Source organism: Silene latifolia, chromosome 10 (genome assembly GCF_048544455.1).
Source record: "Silene latifolia isolate original U9 population chromosome 10, ASM4854445v1, whole genome shotgun sequence".
NCBI lineage: Eukaryota > Viridiplantae > Streptophyta > Magnoliopsida > Caryophyllales > Caryophyllaceae > Silene > Silene latifolia.
This window is the reverse complement of record NC_133535.1, coordinates 135,875,924-135,897,482: the sequence shown is the minus strand read 5'-3', so window position 1 is coordinate 135,897,482 and position 21,559 is coordinate 135,875,924. Positions and strand designations below refer to the sequence as shown.

General features: G+C 34.0%; 1 long non-coding RNA gene across 1 annotated transcript; it reads left to right on the top strand.

The window, feature by feature from the left end:
* Nucleotides 1-8,359: 8,359 nt before the first annotated feature.
* On the top strand, nucleotides 8,360-9,402 carry LOC141609214 (uncharacterized). The gene is made up of 3 exons (XR_012527292.1): nucleotides 8,360-8,471; nucleotides 8,632-9,041; nucleotides 9,148-9,402. It is a non-coding gene; the product is annotated as an uncharacterized LOC141609214 (long non-coding RNA).
* The last annotated feature ends 12,157 nt before the right edge of the window (nucleotides 9,403-21,559 follow it).

Genomic DNA, 21,559 nt, shown 5'->3' with positions numbered 1-21,559 from the left:
AATTCGCCCTCTGAAAGATAAATAAATGATAAACAATTACTTAAACTGTTCCCGTTCCCAAAATAGAAAGTTACTAAAAATAGAAACTTCTTTAAATGGAAAGTTTTCTTAAATGGAAACTTTCCCGATATAGCAGCTTTTCCATTTTAACAAACCCGACTCAAAACCCATCTCTAAATATTTTAAATAACTCGGGAATTAAATTAACTAACTAAGAATACGACAAATTAACGAATTATAACGATTAACTCTACGACAAAACCGTTTCAAAACTAAAACAACCCGTCATCACCACCGTTCTTTCACACGCACTCCCACGCTCCCACGCGCCGCCTCTAGCCCGTGTCAGCCACCAGCCCAAACCCCCAGTTTGACCCAGCCACCAACGACCGCCCCAACAGGGTCGATGTTGCCGGGCGAGTCAAACCAGGGTCGTCGCTTTGGCTCGGTTCACCACCGTGCCTCACCAACCGCCCCTGTTCTCGACTTACAACCACCGCAGCCATCACCTATCCCCTGCCAAACCACCACAGCCCTGCTCGCCGTCAGACAATGCACCCAGACGCCGTGGCGCCGCCGTTTTGACCTCCCCCGAGTCCACGGTGGCGCCACCCCAATCCTAACCGTCTAAACCCGCCTGAAACCCGTATTTTTAACCCGTTGCTACCCTATGTCGATGCCGCCTCTCCCTGCCACTACGACCGCCTAAAACCTCCCTAACAACCACCACAACACCCGACACGTACCACACAACTCAGATACCCCGTCAACAACCACCAGTACCGCCTCCCTAAGACACGCCACAACAATCAAAACCCGACAGAAAAAGCGAAAACAGAAGGGAAGGGTTGCACTCATACCTTTTCTGCCACCACAACAGCCACCAGGGTCGCCTACGGACGTCGACAACCACCCTAAAGCCTTCCTTGCTGCGCCGTCAACACCCACACTCACTCTCTCTCTCTCTCGATTTGCGTGAAGGTTGATATTGATGCCGATCAAATGAGGGAGGCGGGTGAGGGAGTAGGGTTTTGAAGTGCTAGGGTGAAATTAGGTTAAAAACATGATGTTGGGTGTTGGGTTAATTTGGTTAAACATGTTATTGGGTAAACTCAAATGGGTCGAGTGTAAATGGGTTAGCTCACATCTCGAATTCCATATAAACCCGTCTCAATTAACTTACGAAACAACTCGATCTTACGATACAACGCGAGTCAAGTAAAATAATTTAACGTAATTATTGACTAAACAATTAACCCGACTTAAATAGTAATATAAAATACGGAGTATTACATTTACAGTATAATATATACATATTTTTTCTATATTATGTATTATATTCAAGTGATGTTTATAATATTTATATAAAAAGTTATACATCTCATTTGCCAAAAAAGTATTATAAAAGAAAATGTACGAATATTAATAAATAGTACTCCCCCTATTCAAGACCAAATACAACATTTTCATTTACACACTTGCCAAGACACAAATTACAACGTAAATATCTTTAAGTTTACATTATAAAAAATTAAAAAATTTGATATTCTCATTGTACTTTATAAGTGAATCAAATAAGATCTCACATGACCATATTTTGTCTTACATATTGCAAGGAATCGTAAAGATTCTATTCATTCATGAATAGTGTAAAAAAGGAATATTGTATTTGGTCTTTAATCGAGGGAGTATCGTATTTGCTCATTATTATTAACCCGGGTTAGATGTCGAATTATGTGCGAAACAGATGGTGTATTTCTAAGTATGCTATTTGTCCCACATTGAAAAATATGTTGGTGTGGTGAATATATTACGTATAAATAATAGAATTGTCTCACATCGAAAGTTTAGCATAAGGTGGGTGATCATATATGATTATAAATCGAAGGTATCCTTAGAACCTAAATACCAACCCAAAACCTTCTTAGTCTCTTAAGCATTGTCTTGGAGAGCTCTTAAGAGTTTATATCATTATCTCCACGATATGATATATATGTTTTATATTATGTCAAAGTGATGTTTATAATTTTTGTATAAAAAATTATACATCTTATTTAAAAAAAAGTAACATAATTTTTTTTTTTTGAAAAATTATATAATTAGATTCGTGGTAAATAAATGCTAGCATTAGAATATAGTATCATATTATTTGCACATATTTGTTTGTCCCACATTGAAAAATAATGTAGATGTGGTAAATATACTACATATAAATAGTTGAATTGTCCCACATTAGAAGATTATCATGAGGTGAGGTATCACATAATTATAAATATGAGTCATATTTGAAACTTAGGGGTATGAACCCAAAATCTTTTGAATCGCTTAAAAATTATCTTAGAGAGTTCTTATAGGAGTTTATATTAATGACAAACCTTAGTTACAACAATACCATACAAATATTAATCACGTAAATATTTATAAAAGCGATTATATATTACTATATTAATGATATTATAATGTTTATTTTAAGACAATCGATAGTATAATAATTTTATTTAAGATAAAATCATAATAAAAAAAAATAAAATGGGTGCTAAATATACATAAATTGGTTATTAATGTGTCATATAAAAATAATCTCTGCACTAAAATAGAAAATTTAAGAATTATAATACAATCAAGTGCTGCATAAAAAGATCTTGAATCCACAAACAAATCAATAATGAGCTTTTTTTACTTTGATAAATAGTAGAATTAAATATTTTTAAATTTCAAATATAGGTAATATCATGCCTCATTACATTTGAGTAACTATAACACATCATAATTTTTAACCATTAATAAAAAATCGCACCAGAAAAAGAAAATATTTTGCATTTGTTTATACATTTTATTGCTCCCTCAATTACATCTTAAAAGTCGTGTTTGGAAAAAAATGTAATTTAAATCATATCATTTGTACATATTTTAATTGTGACAAAAAATGGAAAAGAACGTACGAATTTAAATAGATAGTATAGTATTTTCTCATTATTATTAAATCGGGCTGGATATCGAAATAGGTGCAAAAAAGATGGTGTACTTTTTCGTGTGTTATTTGTCCCACATTGAAAAATAATGCAGGTGTGGTAAATATACTACATATAAATATTTGAATTGTCCCACATCAGAAAATTATCATAAGGTGGGGTGATCTTAAAAATTAATTTAGGAAACTATGATAAATAATATTTTTTGATGTAAAAAATAAAGTAGAGAATCTTTTAATTATTATAATATATATTTCCTATATTATATTCAAGTGATGTTTCTAATTTTTATATAAAAAAATTTACATTTCATTTGGCAAAAAAATATCGTTAAGAAAATTGTGAAAATAACATAATTTGATTCGTGGTAAAACTGATATCATTAGCGTATAAATTTCATAAAATTTGTATATATATAAAATTGTGTATTTCTTAGTATCTTATATGTTTCACATTGAAAAATAATGTAGGATTATATAAAAATAATATAATTGTCCCACATTGAAAGATTAACATTAGATGTAGTGGTCTTATGATTATAAATATGAGGCATCCTTGGAACTTAGTTATCAACCTAACATCTTTTGTGTCTCTTAAATAAGATGTTTTGACTTTTGATCTATCTAAATAAATGATAAGACATAAGATGTAAATATTAAGACCTTATAACCAATTTTTGTTTACTAAGTTAATTACCCCGTTGCAACGCACGGGCATCCAAACTAGTAAATGAATATAACAAACACAAAAAATAAATTAATATAAACTTTTTATTTTCCACTTACAACTTTGGTTATGAATCCATTATATTTATATAACATATACTTCTTTTATTTAATGGTAGTATGTTATTAATCACCATTATTAGTAATTATGTTATGATAATATTTAATCTTCCCTTCATTCACAAAATTTTTCTTCTTCCTCCAAATAAATTGTTGAAATTAATAGGAGAATTAATTACAAAAATGATCTTATATAAATATCACACCAATCCTAATTTTCATTTTTATTACAAAAGTCGGTAGGTAAAAAATACATAGAGAACTAAATGTATTGTTTCGATTTTTATCCTTATTATGTTTTGAATTAATAGTTAGAATCTAATTTAGTTATTATTTGTGTTTGTTTTCGAATTGCAGGAGGATGACATACTCACATATCAATAACATTACATGAAATTATAAAATAATGCATGGTAATGTTTACACTTTTCTTTTGGCTTGAATACTCTTTCATTTTTGTCGAATTTTCCCTTTTTCTATTATGGTGTGTAATATAAAATGATAATATGAATCTCTGATATGTGATGGCAATGTGACATGTTATATCTATCTATAATTTATAAACAATATAAAAAGGCTAGCTTGAACATTCTGACATGACATCTTCTTAAGCCATCTAAAACATATGTGACATATCTTAAGTAAATTCCACTTATAATACCCTACCAAATTTAATTAGAGATTTTCATATCTATATTTGCTTCTTAAATGTCAAAACAAATAATTGAGCAATTTAATTAAAAAAACTATCAACATTCTACCATTTACTCCGCTCATCTATGAGTTTGTTAATACTACGCTTTTTTTTTTTAGGAAATTAATTCTACCATTTGAAATTCCCCGTTTATTCTATTTAACTATAAGTCTTATTCATTTTACCATTTAAATTATTGACATCAATAGATGAAACCATTACATGTCGATATCCACCATTTGCTTTACCAATTACATAGTAGTTGCTTCTTGGTTTTATTCAAACCAAACAATTTGTTTTGCATATGGAAGTTTTGTAGATTTTAAATGATGTCTTCCACATCACACGCCAAATGCATTATGTGGCGCAAGTTGTTATCGAGTTGAGTGTTTATTGGAATTTATTACTCCAATCGTAAAATTATCTTAACTTTTACTTCATTGTTTACTTTGTAGGATTTCTTTGATGGGAATTCAAATATACCAATATATTTTCTAACTGAGGGGATTTAAGAGGTAAGTAGTACTCCCTCCATTCAACTTTTATCACCCCACTTTAATATAATACCTCTCACATAAATTGGAGAAATGGGGTGATAATTGTTGAATGGAGGGAGTATGTTCTATTTTGATATGATTATTGTTTAGTTTTTTTAGCAAGTAAAATTAACTTATTGATATATTACTTTGGATAATTGTGCCTTTTATTATGTCATTCCATGTCCTTATATGGTTTCTTATTTTGCCAGGTTTATATGTTTTGAGGTGTTCAATGGTCGCTTCCTAAATCACCAAAACCTCGATTCTTTAAGTAATTTGTTAGTAAGTGTGTAGCGAAATTTGCTCACCACAATCGTAAAATTATATTAACTTTTACTTTATTATTTATTTTGTAGGATAAATGCAAAGTATAATAATGTTGAAGGAAAACAAAAAAGATCATCCCATTAAATAAAAGAAATAAAGGTTAAATAAATAGGGTAGTTTAATAACAAAGGAGAGAAAAATAAAGTTTATTTTAATTTTTGTTTTTTTTTTTGTTTTTGTGTTAGCAACTAATATTTCAAAAATAATTCTACTTATTTGTTAAAATTTTAAATAAATAAATGTGTAATTTTTAAGTAGTACGATTTTTGAATAATTAAGTTTAACAATTATCAAAGAAAAAATATATATCATTTTCAATCAATATTTTATCATAATAAAGCAGTAAAAAAAATTAGTATGAAAAATCTTAATCGATTCACTAACACGTTCAATTATGAAAACTGTAATTAAAATGTCAATTTTAATTATGAAATATGAAACTTAGACGTGATCTGTAGAGTCTTGGAATTTTTTAACTCGTGAAAATTTTAATGTACATAATTAATTTAACATAGATATAGTGATATTTTGGTAAGGAATTTTAAATTAGGATTATTATAATATTTATATAAGAAATTTTTTGTAATTAATCTTCACATTAATTTCAACAATTTATTACAGAGAAGAAAAAAGATTTTGTTAATGAAGGTGAAGATAAAAAATAAATTTTGGTAACATAAGTACAAAGTATAATAATATTAAAGGGAAACAATAGGTCATCTTATTAAATTATAGAAATAAATGTTAAATAGGGTAGTTTAATAAAGGTCTTAATGATGATTATTTATCACTGAAACAAATAATAACACAATACGTGTAAATGATTTAAAACTCAATTTTACTGTTCATTTCCTCCTAAAATTAATGCCATCTTTTTAATTTTTACATATCCAATAATATTGCCTATATATTAACTTCCTCATCTCCATCATAAGAGCATTGTCTCAACTCTCTTTAGTTAAAGGATAAAGTATACGAAATTTCGTGCTTCACACATACAAAAATATAACGAAAACTAAAACAAGGTTGTAGGCTATCATCTAAATCTTAATTCTTCACAAGATGTCAAGATCGAGTACATTGTACACATGATATCAAACAATAAACATAAGCGGAAAACCATAAATAGTCCAGTGAATTCTCACGGGTAACAAAACTAGTTATGTATTAAACATACGGAGTATAAGTTATATATCAAAATGTACAATACTATATGTCATAAATTTTACCTAAATTTTATTAGTGTAAATTGTATCAATTTTTCAAATAGATCCGTGCAATTATTGCACGGGCATAAAACTAGTTATATGGTGAATACAGAACAATTAAAGTTGAGAACATAGTCATTTTTTATGTTTTGTTTTAAGTTGTGGTAGCTAGAAACCTAGCGGTTTATGTTGAAAACATGGTGATGTACGATAATTTTGTATTTTCTAGTTTTATGTGATAAATGAACATTGTAGGTACAAAACTCAATGTTATATTGTAAGTCAATGTAACAGTAAGAGAAACAATTTTACTGTAAAACTTAAACTTTTACTTTCGAAACTGATCTTTTTAAGTTCTAATGTCTTAGCCAATTGACATGTTATAATACTCTTAATTATATGGTGAATACAAAATAATTAAAGTTGAGAACAAGCACATTTTTTGATGCTTAGTTGTAAGTTGTGGTAGCTAGAAACCTTAGCGGTTTATGTTGAAAATATGGTAATGTACGATAATTTTGTATTTTCTAGTATTATGTGATAATTGAACATTTTAGGTACAAAACTCAACGTTATGTGGTAATTCAATGTAACAGTTAGAGATACAATTTTAGTGAAAAAACTTAAACTTTTACTTTCGAAACTTCATGTTGTAGTTATCTTCTTCATTTAGTAATTGAATCCAAGCACAACTAAGAATTTATTAGTTAGTTTATGTGCAAAAATGATCTTTTTAAGTTCCGACGTCTTAGCCAATTGACATGTTATAATATTCGTAATTATATGATGAATACAGTACAATTAAAGTTGAGAATAAGTGCAAATTTTGTTGCCTAGTTTTAAATTGTGACAGCTACAAACCTAGCGGTTAATGTTGAAAACATGGTAATGTACGTAAATTTTGTATTTTCTAGTTTTATGTGAAAAAAAGGAACATCTTAGGTATAAAACCCAACGTTATATGGTAAGTCAATTTAAGGGTTGGAGAAACAAATTTAGTGAAAAAACTTAAACTTGTACTTGCGAAACTTGATGTTGTAGTTATATTCATTTATTGATTGGCTCATAATAGTTAGGTATGCGCTAGATTTTTTATGTACAAAACTGATCTTTTTAATTTCTAAACTGGACAATATATTATGTCATTTTTCAGAAAATGAGGATTTTTTTTTCGTTGAAGACTTAGGCTTCTATTTTAAAAACTGAACGTCATGTTATATTGAGCAAGACAAATTACATGTTATGTTACTCTTAATTATATGGAGAATACTAAATACTTAAAGTTGAGAACATTGTAAATTTTTAAGCCTATTTTTAACTTGTGAGAGAAAGAAACCAATCATGTTATGTTTAAATCATGGTAATGTACGTAAATTTGTATTTTCTAGGTTTATGTGAAAAAGGAAACTTTTAGGTATAAAAGTCCACGTTATATAGTAAATCACGTTAATAATGGGTGAAGCAATTTTAGTGTAAAAGCTATAACTTTTAGTTTCGAAACTTAATGCGGTAGTTATTTTATTCATTTATTGATTGCCTCATAATAGTTAGGTATGTACCGGGTTTTTTATGTACAAACCAGATCTTTTTTAAGTTCTAAACTGGACAATATATTATGTCCTTTTTTAGAAACTGGGGAATATTTTTACATTGAATACTTAAATTTCTATTTTAAAAACTTAACGTCATGTTATAATGACCAAGACAATTTACATGTTATGCCACTCTTAATTTTATGGTGAATACTGATTAATTAAAGTTGAGAACATCTACATTTTTTTTCCTTTCTCTAAATTATGAGAACTATAGACCTAGCGTTGTATAATGCTAAAGTAAATTATAGATTCTATAATGCGTTTACATGAAGTAACAATTGCGGACGCCGGTGGATCTCTTGAAGGACTCAGAACTGAAACATTGCAGGATCATATAAACTTAGTGAATAGGTAATCAGTATGTCATCATTTATATTATGACTGTTTAGATAATTAGATTGAATATGCTCATAGACCCGATTTGGTAAATTGAATTTTGAGCAGCATTGGAAATTATTTACTCATAAGAGAACATTATGTTGTTTGTTCAATTGGCCTCCATCGTAACCAGGTTAAGATTGAAGCTACTTGAAAAAGGGGGTGTTGAAGCAATTATTTCAAAATTGTATGGAGATGCTGCAACTGATCCAATTTGTTCTTTAAAGTAAGAAGAGATGAGAGTAATATGGTGGTTGATTTTTTTTGGTGCGATTCTAGGATGAGGGACGACTACAAAATCCATGGGGATGTCATTGTATTTGGCACTTCATATAGCAATAATAGATACAACTTATCTGCGCACCTTTTGTTGGGGTGATTAAGCCTTGCAAAAACGTCATGTTTGGGTGTGCATTCATTGCCGATGAAAAAACAGATTCATTTGTGTGGCTCTTGGACACATTTAAGAAGGCGATGAGTTATATATGCCCGACCATTATTTTTTCAGAGCATGACTATGCAATTGCCAATGCAATACGACAAGTACGTCATTTGGGCATAATATCTTGGTAAATAAGTTTGGTGGTAGCAATTGTTACATGTAACCTCCTATTTATATACTAGTACTTGTTATCGTGTTTCTATTCAGGTATTTCCTCAAGCGAAGCATGTAATTTTTTAGCGGCACACTGAGCACAACTTAGGAAAGTGAAGAAAAGTCGCGGTTTGGAAAAGGTGATCAATAAGGGAAGGTGATCTCAAATGTTAGTTTAACCGGACAAGGAGAACATCATGTTCGCAGTCAACACAAATGGAGTTTGGAATGCTTTAATGCCGAGCAAGATAGCATTTTAGTAATAGTTTTTTTTTTTCAACTCAGTAGTAGTTTTATCTTCATTTTTATTGTCTCTTATTTGTTTTACTAAGAATTCGAATAATGTACGACAATTTGAATAATGTACGACAATTCTTATGCAGTGTATGTTAGTTGTGGAAAATGGGAACTTGACTTCTGACCGTTTAAATACACATGACCCATAATCTGTAGAAGTGTATCATGTATGCTTATACATAGATTACTAGTAGATTTTGTAAGACAACCGAGCTTTTTAAGTCGAAAACTCGTAACTTTAGTATTAAAAAGTAATGTTTGTAGTTAAGAATGCTACTTCAATCATTTGACTAACTATAAGACATTCTTTGAGTTTAAAATTCACAAATTCTCGTCTAAGACGGATGCAAAGACGGATCAAATACCATATTAGTTGTGTATATAAGATAAATATAGTGTTTGACCGTTTGCTTTTTTATGTATACAAGTGATTGTAATTAACCCGTTATGCTCAAACGGATAATGTAATGTGCTGTCTTAAAGGTTACTTAATCAAATTAAGTGTTGAAGACAAAAAGAGCTGTGAAGTTCCACAATCCCCAACCTCCATTGCATCATATTACTCCACACAAACCAATTTTTGAGATTAAAAGAAAAAGAAACCCCACAAAAAGAAAACAGTTACCTTTTCATTTTGGAAATTAAAATTAAGGGAAAATTGTAAACGTATGAAACGAAAGGGAAAATCGGTCGTCAACATAAAAGTGAGGATTCAAATTAGTGAAGAGGCCAATTGTTGATCAGAAGTGTGAACAAAGAAGATTTGAAGGTAGGTTATCTATTTTGATTTAATTGATGAACCATTTTGAAATGTTTTTAGTTCTTTACTTAATTTCTTTTTGACAAATTGAATTCCTATATAACTAGTATAGTTCCCGTGCTACAGCACGGTATTTTGTAGAGTTTGTTTATAGAGGGGTATCCACAATAAAATTATTTGTATAAATTGGCAATAATTTTAATTTAATTTTATAATGTACTATATATAATATTAGTAAGTAGAAAAGAAAGTCTACTACCATCAAAGGATACTTTAAGTTACCTTATTTTTGTCTTAAACTATTAATAATAGCATTATCTTGTTAAATCATTACATTCAACTAATTGGGATGTTTATATGGGTTAAAGGTGTAAATCATTTATAAATTGGGAGATAATCTCGGTAGAGATTGAGGAATATTGTGTATATATAATTTGAGTAATTATGTATTTATAGTATATACTTCCCAATCAAGGCATTTATTTCTAATTGTTGTAGTTAATTAGTGGTGGTGCACATAGATTGAGGTGTGAATCATTTGAGAGTGGGCCCACTCTCATTAAATAGTGAGATAAATTGATGACAATATTAATTAGAATTAAGTTTTGCTCAAAATAGAATAGAATATTCCGATAAATTGACTACAATATTGACTATAATATTAGAATTTATTTTTGCTCAAAATAGAAGTGATTATTCCTTAGTGAGCAAAATTGAGTGCAAAGTGGGTATTGAGCGGGAAAGTTGAGCGGTAATACTCTAGGTGTGTTAATCTTTTAGTATATAGCGGATTTGGTAGAACAAAAATGAACTTCGTCGGATTGGATGAGATGATGGGTGAATTTGAGAAACAACAAAGCATAATTCTCGATCAATCAGTAGTGGCAAATGATGATGAACAGACCCGGACCGCCCGGATCCCACGAGTGAATCAAAAGTTGGCTTATTTTCTGGTGCAGTTGCAAAATCTGGACCGTTAGTTGTTGTGGAGGCAGCGGAAACAACAAGTGTAGTTTACAAGACTTGTGTTTTAACAGTGGTTTTATTGACTGATTACCCTAAAAATTAGGATGAAAACTTGCGTTTTTAGTCGCCAACTCGCCATATATTTTTATGTTCGGATAGTGGTAGGGCACCACCGGGTGACGTCCAAATTGACTGTCACCCTCTCACAACCATTCTTAATTGAAGGGGTCCCCACTCACCCCATGTGAGAGGGTGACGCCCTCTCATTTTTCTATTTCTATAGTTTGAAATATTCGTGTGATGTTGAAACCTACCTGATTTATGTTGATAGCAAATTCTTTATTTGTGAAAGAAATTCTTGTATATTTATTCAATTACACGATAATAGGCTCTATGGTGTTAGATGAGATGATGCATGAATTTGAGCAACGACAACTAACCAACATGGTTGATGACCAAACGTGGGACGTGAATGAGGAAGCCACTGCCAGAAAAGGTACACTAGTTATATGGTTGTAGTTTTAAATTTAAAATTCTTATTTATGTATCATCAACATATTTTATTCAAAGTAGGTATTTGCATATACGAAATTTAGTTGACTTATGACAAGGTCAAGTTCAGAACTCATATCAGTTGAAATTAGGCTTCCTCATTGGTACTTGGAGTTATAATACAGAAAATTAACAAACTTGAAAACGCTGCCTTTTAAGCTGAATGCCAAGCTGTTTATAATTGAAACATATTAATATATATGCTCTTCTGTAACTTGTATACTAGCACGTGTAGGATTGGAAGAGATGATGTATGAATTTGAGCAACAACATAGAACACAAGTAGTCGATGACAAATCGATGGAAATCAACGATGGTAATGTACAAGAACAGCTGAATGAAGGCAACGACACAGAAGAAGGTAATGTACAATCTCATTGATCGTCATTTTTATTTATAACATCTAAATATGGTTAATGTGTGTGATATTGATACTTGCAGATCCTAAAGTGAATTTACCTAATCTAGCATTGGTGGATGCTAGTGGGTCTCTTGAAGGTGTCAGAGCCAACACATTGGAGGAGCTTGAAGAGGTCTATCATAGACACTCAAATCATGTATGGTTTAGCGTAAGAAAAGCAACACAAAGAGGTGGAAAAGTGCTTCCAAAAGAAAAGTATTTTGTATGTGCATGTGAAGGTTACTCGAAACCCTCCTTAGTTGATGCAAGTCCGTCTAAGAGAAAACGGAAGAAGAAGGTTTACCCACACACTAGAATGGAATGTAAAGCAAACATTCGATGTAAATTAGATGACGAGGGGTGTTATCATGTGATGCATCATAATGTATTCCATAGCCATGCGCTGACAAGGTTAGAATGGCAGCATCTCCACAGATCGGAGAGAAAAATCACAAAGGAAACAGCTAAAGCAATAACATCATTTGAGGATGTGGGCATAGGACCTACCGATAGTTACCGATATTGGTCTAATGATGCGGGTGGTGATGAACATGTAGGGCATACATTGGAGGATCATATAAACTTTGTAAACAGGTGATCATTATATTAAATAAATTTGAAAAATATATTGGCTGCTCTCTGCATATATCCATAGTTAAGCCTTTCTGTGTTATATACTCTTGATTGTGCATTTTCATTCACAAGGTTATACTAATGGTCGTATTTAACTACATCGTGAATAGGTTGAGAACGAAGATGGTTGAAGGAGGGGATGCAGAAACAGTTGTTAAACTATTGTATGAAGAAGCTGCAAATGATCCAGATTTCTTTTTTAGAGTACGAAGAGATGAGAATGGTAGATTGGTTAGTCTATTTTGATGTGATTCAATGATGAGAGAAGACTACAAAATCTATGGTGATATCGTCATATTTGACACAACGTATAGAACTAACAGATACAACTTAATTTTTGCACCTTTCGTGGGGGTAAATAATCATTGGAAAAACGTTATGTTTGGGTGTGCGTTCATCGCTGATGAAAAAATAGAATCCTTTGTGTGGCTAATGGAAACATTTAAGAAGGCTATGGGTAATAAACCCCCAACCACTATTTTCACAGACCAAGATCATGCCATTACAAATGCAATACAACAAGTACGTCATTTATGCTTAATATCATGTTAAATAAGTATGGTATCACTTAGTACACATGTTGTGATGTTTATGTTTTAGTAATTCTTCACCTCATTATATGTGCAGGTATTCCCCGATTCAAGGCATAGACTATGTCTATGGCACTTGCAAAAGAATGTTGTCGGTCACTTTGGAACACTAAGAACAACTCAGGGTTTCAAAGAGGCCTTCAACAAATGTTTGTCCGGTTGCTCAAATGAGGACGAGTTTCAAACTTGTTGGGACAATATGGTTTCAACATATGAGCTGGATAGAAATCCGAACTACTCTTGGTTTACTAGATTATATGACATCCGAAGTAAATGGTGTACAGGCCTTAGTAAAGATTTTTTTTCTGCTGCCATTTTATCGTCTCAAAGGAGTGAAAGCACTAATAATGCTCTAGGTTTCCAAGAAAACAAGTCAACGAGTCTGACTCAATTCTACAAATTATTTAAACACACTATCACAAGATGGAGGAAGAAGGAGTTGAAATTGGAGTTCTACTACTCTAAATCATAGCCACATTCCGACTTTGCTTTGTCAGGTTTGTTGAAACATGCATCAGAGATCTACACAACAACTCTTTTCCGTGACTTTGAGGAAGAGTTTAAAGTGGGTATAGGTACTTTTGCTAGAAAAATATGGGAAGATGAACAACAAATGGCTTACAAAGTTGCCGTTGATGAAAGTTTCGATTCCAGTGAAGTAGTAACTTATGGGTTCTCCAGTGATCCTGTTTTCATATCTTGTTCCTGTAAAAATTTTGAGGAGTGTGGTTGGTTGTGTTGTCATTGCATAAGAATATTGCACATGCACTCAGTCACACGTATACCCCCTATATAAGTATATATTGAAAAGGTGGAGAAAAATGGCAAAAAAAGAGGTGTGGGACAGATTGTATGCAGGAAAATCCAATTTATCATTAAATTTAACAATTTATATGTTGTACCAAACATATAATGTAAAGATTAATATAATCTGGAAGGTAGATATAATTCTCCGATTAAGATATAAGAACATGTAACTGATCATAGCTCTACGATCTGTAGTTTAATTAGCATACTAAGTTTAACAAAGTTTGGTTGAGTAAATGAGAGTACCCTAGATTGATCAGTGAATAATACGAAGGAGGAAAGGTGTAACGTTAATTGTAGGCTCTGTATCATCGTTGAACACATTTGGTAATACAATTTTAATGTTCTTGCTAACCAAACCTATTAGCGTTCGTCATAGAAAATACGATAATTGATTCCTAGTACTGAACTATTAACTTGGACATTTTTTATCTAAAGTTGATAGCTAGTATACGGTGAAATGGATCTAAATTAACTTTAGAAAGGGAATCTTTATTTTTGCAGCACATTTTACTGGAACTCGAGCGTTGTCTTAGAGGTACATTGCGCTAAACATGACTATAACATAGCATATGCACTGTTTGGTTCTGCATTAGCTAGAATGTCAGCTTGATCCTTTACAGAATTCGATAGTGCTACATAGTCTAAACTACCTCAACGTATGTAATTAGCGTCACTTGCTGTAGCTACCCAAAGGTATGGTTGCACATCAGTGTTGTCACTGCGTAACCAGTTTGTTCGACCATGATTTGCCTTTTCAAACATCTTTGCTAGCTTAAAGGTTGAGATGCAATGTTGTGTTGTAGATCCAAACTCCACTATGACAACTACTGTGAACTCATTTAGAATCCATACCGGCTTGACCTTTGTGACCAAGTATCCTAGGCTAATCAAAGTATCTCGAAGTAATTAAAGGAATTTTTGTCAACCAGTGCATCAGTATTGACATTTAATTGTTGTATTCCTGTGGTATTTATTTAGGCATAAATTTGTGAGGCACTGACATTATTTAGACTGATCCATTTTCTCTTGGTGAAATAGGTTGTTAAGATAATTTATTATAGCCGCCATTCACCGTCGATAAGTATGTGTGGAATATAGTATAGGATGGGTAGCTGAATTGAGAAATTGATTAACATGCAGTATAACTCATTCGCCATTGCTGCGATATTGTTTTAGGAAAACATGTAGAACTCTAGTTCATCAGAAAAGTTAAAACTAATTATACAAATAAGGCAGATGTCTCTTCCATCAGTTACATGTAACCAATTATATCCTGGGTCCAATAATAACCTGCTGACTGATTTCCCTATTTGGCACTTCTGTAATTGTTAATGGGCTACTTATCCCAGAATCTTATTTTGGGAAGTCTTCAAAATGTGCATCGGCTAAAAAGACTGATCAAAAGTTCCTCACCTGGTCTTGGAGAGTTTTAATTTAGGTTAGAGATACCTGTTTAAGCACCCATTTGAATATTTGAGTGCGAGATAGGGATGTTTCTGCTACTACTTATATGTAAATTGGATTACTTTTTATCTTTCTTTCAATCTGGACAACGTATTCTTCTTTTTCCTGCAACAAAAATCCTACATGTATTTTCTAACGCTGAAAGCCTGAAATAGGCATATTGATGTGGCTAAAGTCGTATTACCAAATCAAAGTAAAACTATCTCAGGACTAACAAGAATAGCTAGTGATAAGACAGGTATCGAATCCACAGGGAGGCGGTAAAAGCTAGTCTAAGAGTATTTAAACTGTCTAGAAGTAACCAATTTCGGGGGTTTTGTTTTGAGTTGATTCTAACAAACTAATTGCAATAAATAAATGATGAATAACAATATTATTAAAAGTCTAGGAATTAGGTTCACTAGGTCAATCAGTCGGGGATTATCAATCAATTACTAAATCTATCAAGTTGTTTAAGGTCATAAGATCGGTCGACTCCATTATGCCCTTTAGATCGATTCTAACATGCGGTCGCTATGATTAGATACTTTCTATTTGATTATCGCAGCCTATATCAATTCTAACCCGGTCGGCGATAGGATCGATTCGCTACACTAATTAATAACTCAGGCCTCAAGTGATTAACTAGAAGAATTACAACAATCAAACAACAACTTTAACGATATCAATAGCAACTAATTGATTTTCCCTTCTTAATTAACCTAGATCCCCTTCATCCTAGATGAGGGGATTAGCTACTCATGATTATAATAACAACAACAAACATGATTAAAGATGAAAACATAATTGCAAGATGAAAACAATAATTGAAGAACATAAAACAATGATTTAATTAAAGAGGAAAGATTAGTACCATACAAAAGGAAGATTAGGGTTCTTAAGAGAGTTTTCCAGCAATACTTAGCAAAATATAACGTAAGTTTACAATAAAACCCGAGTCTTTAATTTATAACAAAAGATTAACGTTTTAGGAAATTCGGAAATAAACCGCGCGAGAAAGGATCCTCGATCGAGTCGAGGTGACTCGATCGAGGACGGCTACGCTCGATCGAGTCGCAGTGACTCGATCGAGGAACTTCTTCACAGGTTCTTTCTTCTCTTCTTTTACTTCTAGTCTTCATGATTCCTCGTTTCCCGTGCCATGCTTCGTGTATTCTTCTATGCCGTCTCCGCCGTGCTAATCTTAGCTTAATCATACTCGTAACGAGTCATTTTTGCATCAAAACACAAAATAGCGGCAGTATCGACAATTCATTGAAATAAAGCATATAAATGATATAATAGGCACGAAACGGTATGTAAAACGGTATAAAGGGAGCTATAAAAGTATATATGAAAGTGATACATCAAACTCCCCCAAACCAAACCTTTGCTTGTCCTCAAGCAAAGCAGTCAGACCAAACAAAGAACAACAAACATATGGTGAATGAATAACTCAGAGCAAATGTCTAGGCACATACAAGACTCAGCTGTCCATATCTATAACAAAGTAATGACCGAAGTTGTGCTAATAAAACAAATTCAAAAGCACGGGTAATTAGACTCACGCAGCTCTTACTCAAGATGTGACATGATACCGAGACTCAACCAAACACTTTTCAACCTTGCAAGACCATTTTGTCGGATTCTCGCGGTTTCACTCATGCACTCATAATGGGTGATTTATGTAAGATAGAAAGAATTAGACTCTCACTCAACTTATGAGATATGCATGCAATCTAATGTGATAAGAGATTCTCAAACTAATACGCATTCACGAAACAGACCAAGTACATGTATCAAGGACAGAATGGTGGTAAAGTGGCATGGGTATAGAAGTGGCTTGTGCAAAAGCACGTATGGGTATGTGAGGCTCAGACGGTAGTCGCAGCTCTAGACACCAATAGCCAAAACTAATAAGTAATAAATCAAACATCCAACTGGAGAAATAATCTCAACTTTGACAACATATGAGAGAAATGTAAAGGCTCTCCAAATGTGCATTAGACTCCAGTAATTACCACACACGACCTCCTAACAAAACTGAATGAAGCATACATTTTTTCTTTTTCTTTCTTTTTCTGAATCTTTTTTTTTTTTTTTTTCGAAACTTCTTTCTTTTTTTTTCTTTTTTTTTTTTCTTTTCTTTTTCTTTTTTTTCTTTTCTTTCTTTCGAGACTTTCATTTTTTTTTCTAGCTGCTTCATAATACTTCTCTTTTTCAACATAAGAGGTCACACAATTGTTACAAAAAGATAGCTACTACCCACATGACAAATAAAGTCCCAACCCAACCAAAGTAGCTATAACAATAAGGCTCAAACAACTGCGACTGTCTCGAAAAAAGGTAGGCAAATTCTGGAATGTTGCTAAGAAATAGGATATAAAATGGCTACATGGTTCAAACGGGCTAACAAAACTGGGTAATGTAAGGCTTATTTGAACAATGAGAATCGCCTATCCACATGTACTTAATCAAATGAACGCGCAAAAGCTAAGAAACTAATGTCACACTTATGCAGTTTGATATTACATATACCACAAGGAGACCACACTCATTAGCCTAAATAACAATGAGACCGGTTTATTAATGTTCCCGGCCTAGGAAGCTCTAAAGACCTCAGAAATTTAAGTGGTTTACCAACAAAATAAAGTCAAGTCTACTCGGCATAAGGCATATTGTGACGGTCAAGACTTGAGTAAAGAGCTTTGTTCATCATAGCTAACAGGTCAAAACAATGTACATGGACAACTAGATGAGACTCAAATGCAAAGACAAAGCAAGTTATCATCATTGCTATACAATTCACCAAGACTCGACTCAAAATAAACAAAAATAAACAAAAGACATGTTTTTGGATTTTATAATTTTTTCAATTTTTTTTTTTTTGGAATTTTGATTTTTTCACACAACAATAAATAAAAGCACACAACAGAAATAAACACACTCCCCCAAACCTAAATGTCACAGTGTCCTCATTGTGACGCCTACAGCATAGCAGTCACACAGAAATCCAGCAACCTATAGGACACTACTAATAAAGGAAAGAGGGTAAAAAGGAAATGCAATAAAACAAAACAAGAAAGATAATACCAGCTGTAATGCAGTAGCCTCCCCCAAACCAGCTGGAAAGAGAGGGATGTAGTGACCATTTGTCACTCTCGGGCTCGAAGCATTATCAAAATCATCAATATCAGCATATAATGACATAAGCTCAGGATCAGGAACGGCACTGCGGCCACGGCCTCTACCACGAGTGGGTCTCCTAATACGGCTGCGACCACGAGTGCCTCCAGTAGCAGCAGCGGTGGAAGTAGAAGCGAAAAGCGGCCGAATGGGCCTCTCGGGAATAAGGGATGCCGGTGTCCTCCCGAAAATAGAAGTAGGTGAGAGAGGGGCGGGTGGAGTGTAGAAGGGACGGCCTAATGCACCAAACTCGGTGCTAAACTGTCCAAACTCTGTAGGAGTCACTCCGTAAAGATGAAACACACGGCTGTCGTCACCAGGAGTAGTGTAGTAAGAAGGTGACACACCGCCATACTGTCCCCCAGAAGCTAAAGTCATAGCCTCCATCTGTTCCCACATCCTCCTCTCTGTCAAAGCAGTGTTGATGCCAGTATGCATCCTCACTTCCCGTTCAACGACGGGATCAAAATGGTAACCTGGAGCATAGCCTGAAGTGGAATAGGCTGAAGGAGGTGGAGGAGGAGCGGGCTGGTAGGAACCCGGCAGATGGGTAGTGGGTGCTCGACGTCTCCGGCGCCCGCCGTGGTGGTAGTAGTACTAGACCCGGAAAAGTAACCAAAAGATCCTCGGGAATCGGATAAGTAACGGGTGGGGGTCGCACCACGCCCGTACTCTCCTCGAGGGGGTCAACGAGAGGCAAACGGGCGCAAGGAAGAAGCATGTACGACTCACCTCGGACCCTCCAGTAATGGTCCTTCCCATTCTTAATATCAATATAGGAAATGTCATAGCGAAGGTGGTCATCATCAACAAGTGGCTCATAGTCAGCCATGGGCTCATATGGGTCATCACCCTCAAAGTCACAAATGACCCTAGCAATCTTGGTGATAAGAGCACCACGGTCAAGGTTCCCGTACCGCCCAATCGCCCTATCAAATCGAGCAGACAAGAGCGGGGAGGAGAGAATTGGAATGTCTCCTCCCTATAAGGATTCAAGTAACTAGCAAGTATTAAGACCTCAATAGTGGAGGTCTTGCTCTTATCGCTCCGACCATACAACAAATAGCTCAAATATCTCAAAAACATACGAAGGCAAACGTGTTGGACATCTAACAAAGCCATGGCACTAACGTCCGCATCCTTATAACCAGTAAACAATGGAAAATAACGAACGGCAGACAACCCACCAACACCATACAAGTCTCCTTCAGTATGCTTATCCAACTCCAAGATTTCAGAAATATGGCCAAAGGTTAAAGACCGTTCAACATTAAGCAACCGAAATCTGATTAGGTGATCACTGGGGAAATAAGTATAAGAGCTCAGAAATTCAAGAGTTAGGGCAGGGTAAGATAACTCGTGGAGCGTGAAAAGACCCTGCAACCCGATTTCATTAAACATGCCAAACATAATGTCGTCTATCTTCAAAGTGCGCAAAATTTTCCTATCGACACATCGAGTGGCACTCATAGACTTGGATAACAGATACACAAACCTGTCCTTCTGCACTTTGTCACGAAATTCGATAAACGGATAATCGTCTAAGGGAGACAAATCATCCTCTGAAGACACAACCTCCTCAGGAATTACTTCGGGTTGTTGAACCGGTGCTCTCCTTTCTCTAGTCCGCTTATTTCCTTGCCTGGAAGTCGACATTATCTACATAAGAGCAAGTAGAAAATTAAACTCCAACAATGTCAGAAAACAGTCCCGGTTTTGGCACTCATGGGTCCGAAAAATCAATTTTTAAGACTCCAAATGACAATGAAAGCATCCAAAAACTTAGGGGAACATGAGTATGTATCAAATATTGAAGATTCCAAGCAATAGAATACAATTCTAACCAATTTAATGCAAAATTTCTACCCGGATTTTGAAGAACCCTAATTCCCAAATTAGCAAATTAGGCATGAATTTCAACAAGTAAGGGGCTAGAAAGCAAGGAAATAGCAATTGTATACTAGCAATGGAAGATTGAATACAATAAACTCAAGATTTAAGCAAGAAAAATCCAAATTTTCGAGACATACAAAGACCAAATCGCGACTTACCTTGGTAGTTTAAGCAATAGAATGGAGAAAATAAGCACAAGAGAATGATTCAATCAAGTAATAAGCAAGAAAGCACAAATTGTAAGTGAGTTTTGATGATGATTGATGAAGAAAATAGAGAGAATGAGTAGTAGAGGAGGAAGTATGCAGGGATTATGTCGAAAAAGGAAGAAGGAAAGTGAAGGAAATAAGAGCAATTAAACACAAAACCGGCAAAATCAAAACGCGGAACCGGGTTTATTTTGGTTCCTCGATCGAGTCGCAGCTGACTCGATCGAGGATCCAATTTCAGGACTACCCAACTCTCGTTTTAAACTTTTCTTAATTCTGCGCAGGTTCCTCGATCGAGTCGCAGCTGACTCGATCGAGCTGATAGGTTCCTCGATCGAGTCGCAGCTGACTCGATCGAGGAAGTAGTCTGGGGCTCCTTTCTTCGTCGTTTGTTACTCATAGCTTCAAATCCCGTCAAAATTCCTGCAAAAGACACTTGAAAGCATATCAAGTACCCTCTCCTCGCCTCTCAAAGTTCAAAGAAACATAAAAACAAAAGCAATACGTGAATTTAAATCCTAATTACAAACTAATGATTTACAAAATCCGAGCTGCCTCTCGGTAGCGCTGGTTTTTACGGTCCCGCACGACCGTAATTCTTCATCAGTGAGAAGAATCAATGGGGAAGAGGTCAAGAGCCTCTATGATCCCCACGAAAGCACCTTCATAGTACGTCTTCAAGCGTTGCCCATTCACTTTGAAGGTCTTTCCTGTGTCGGAATGCAGT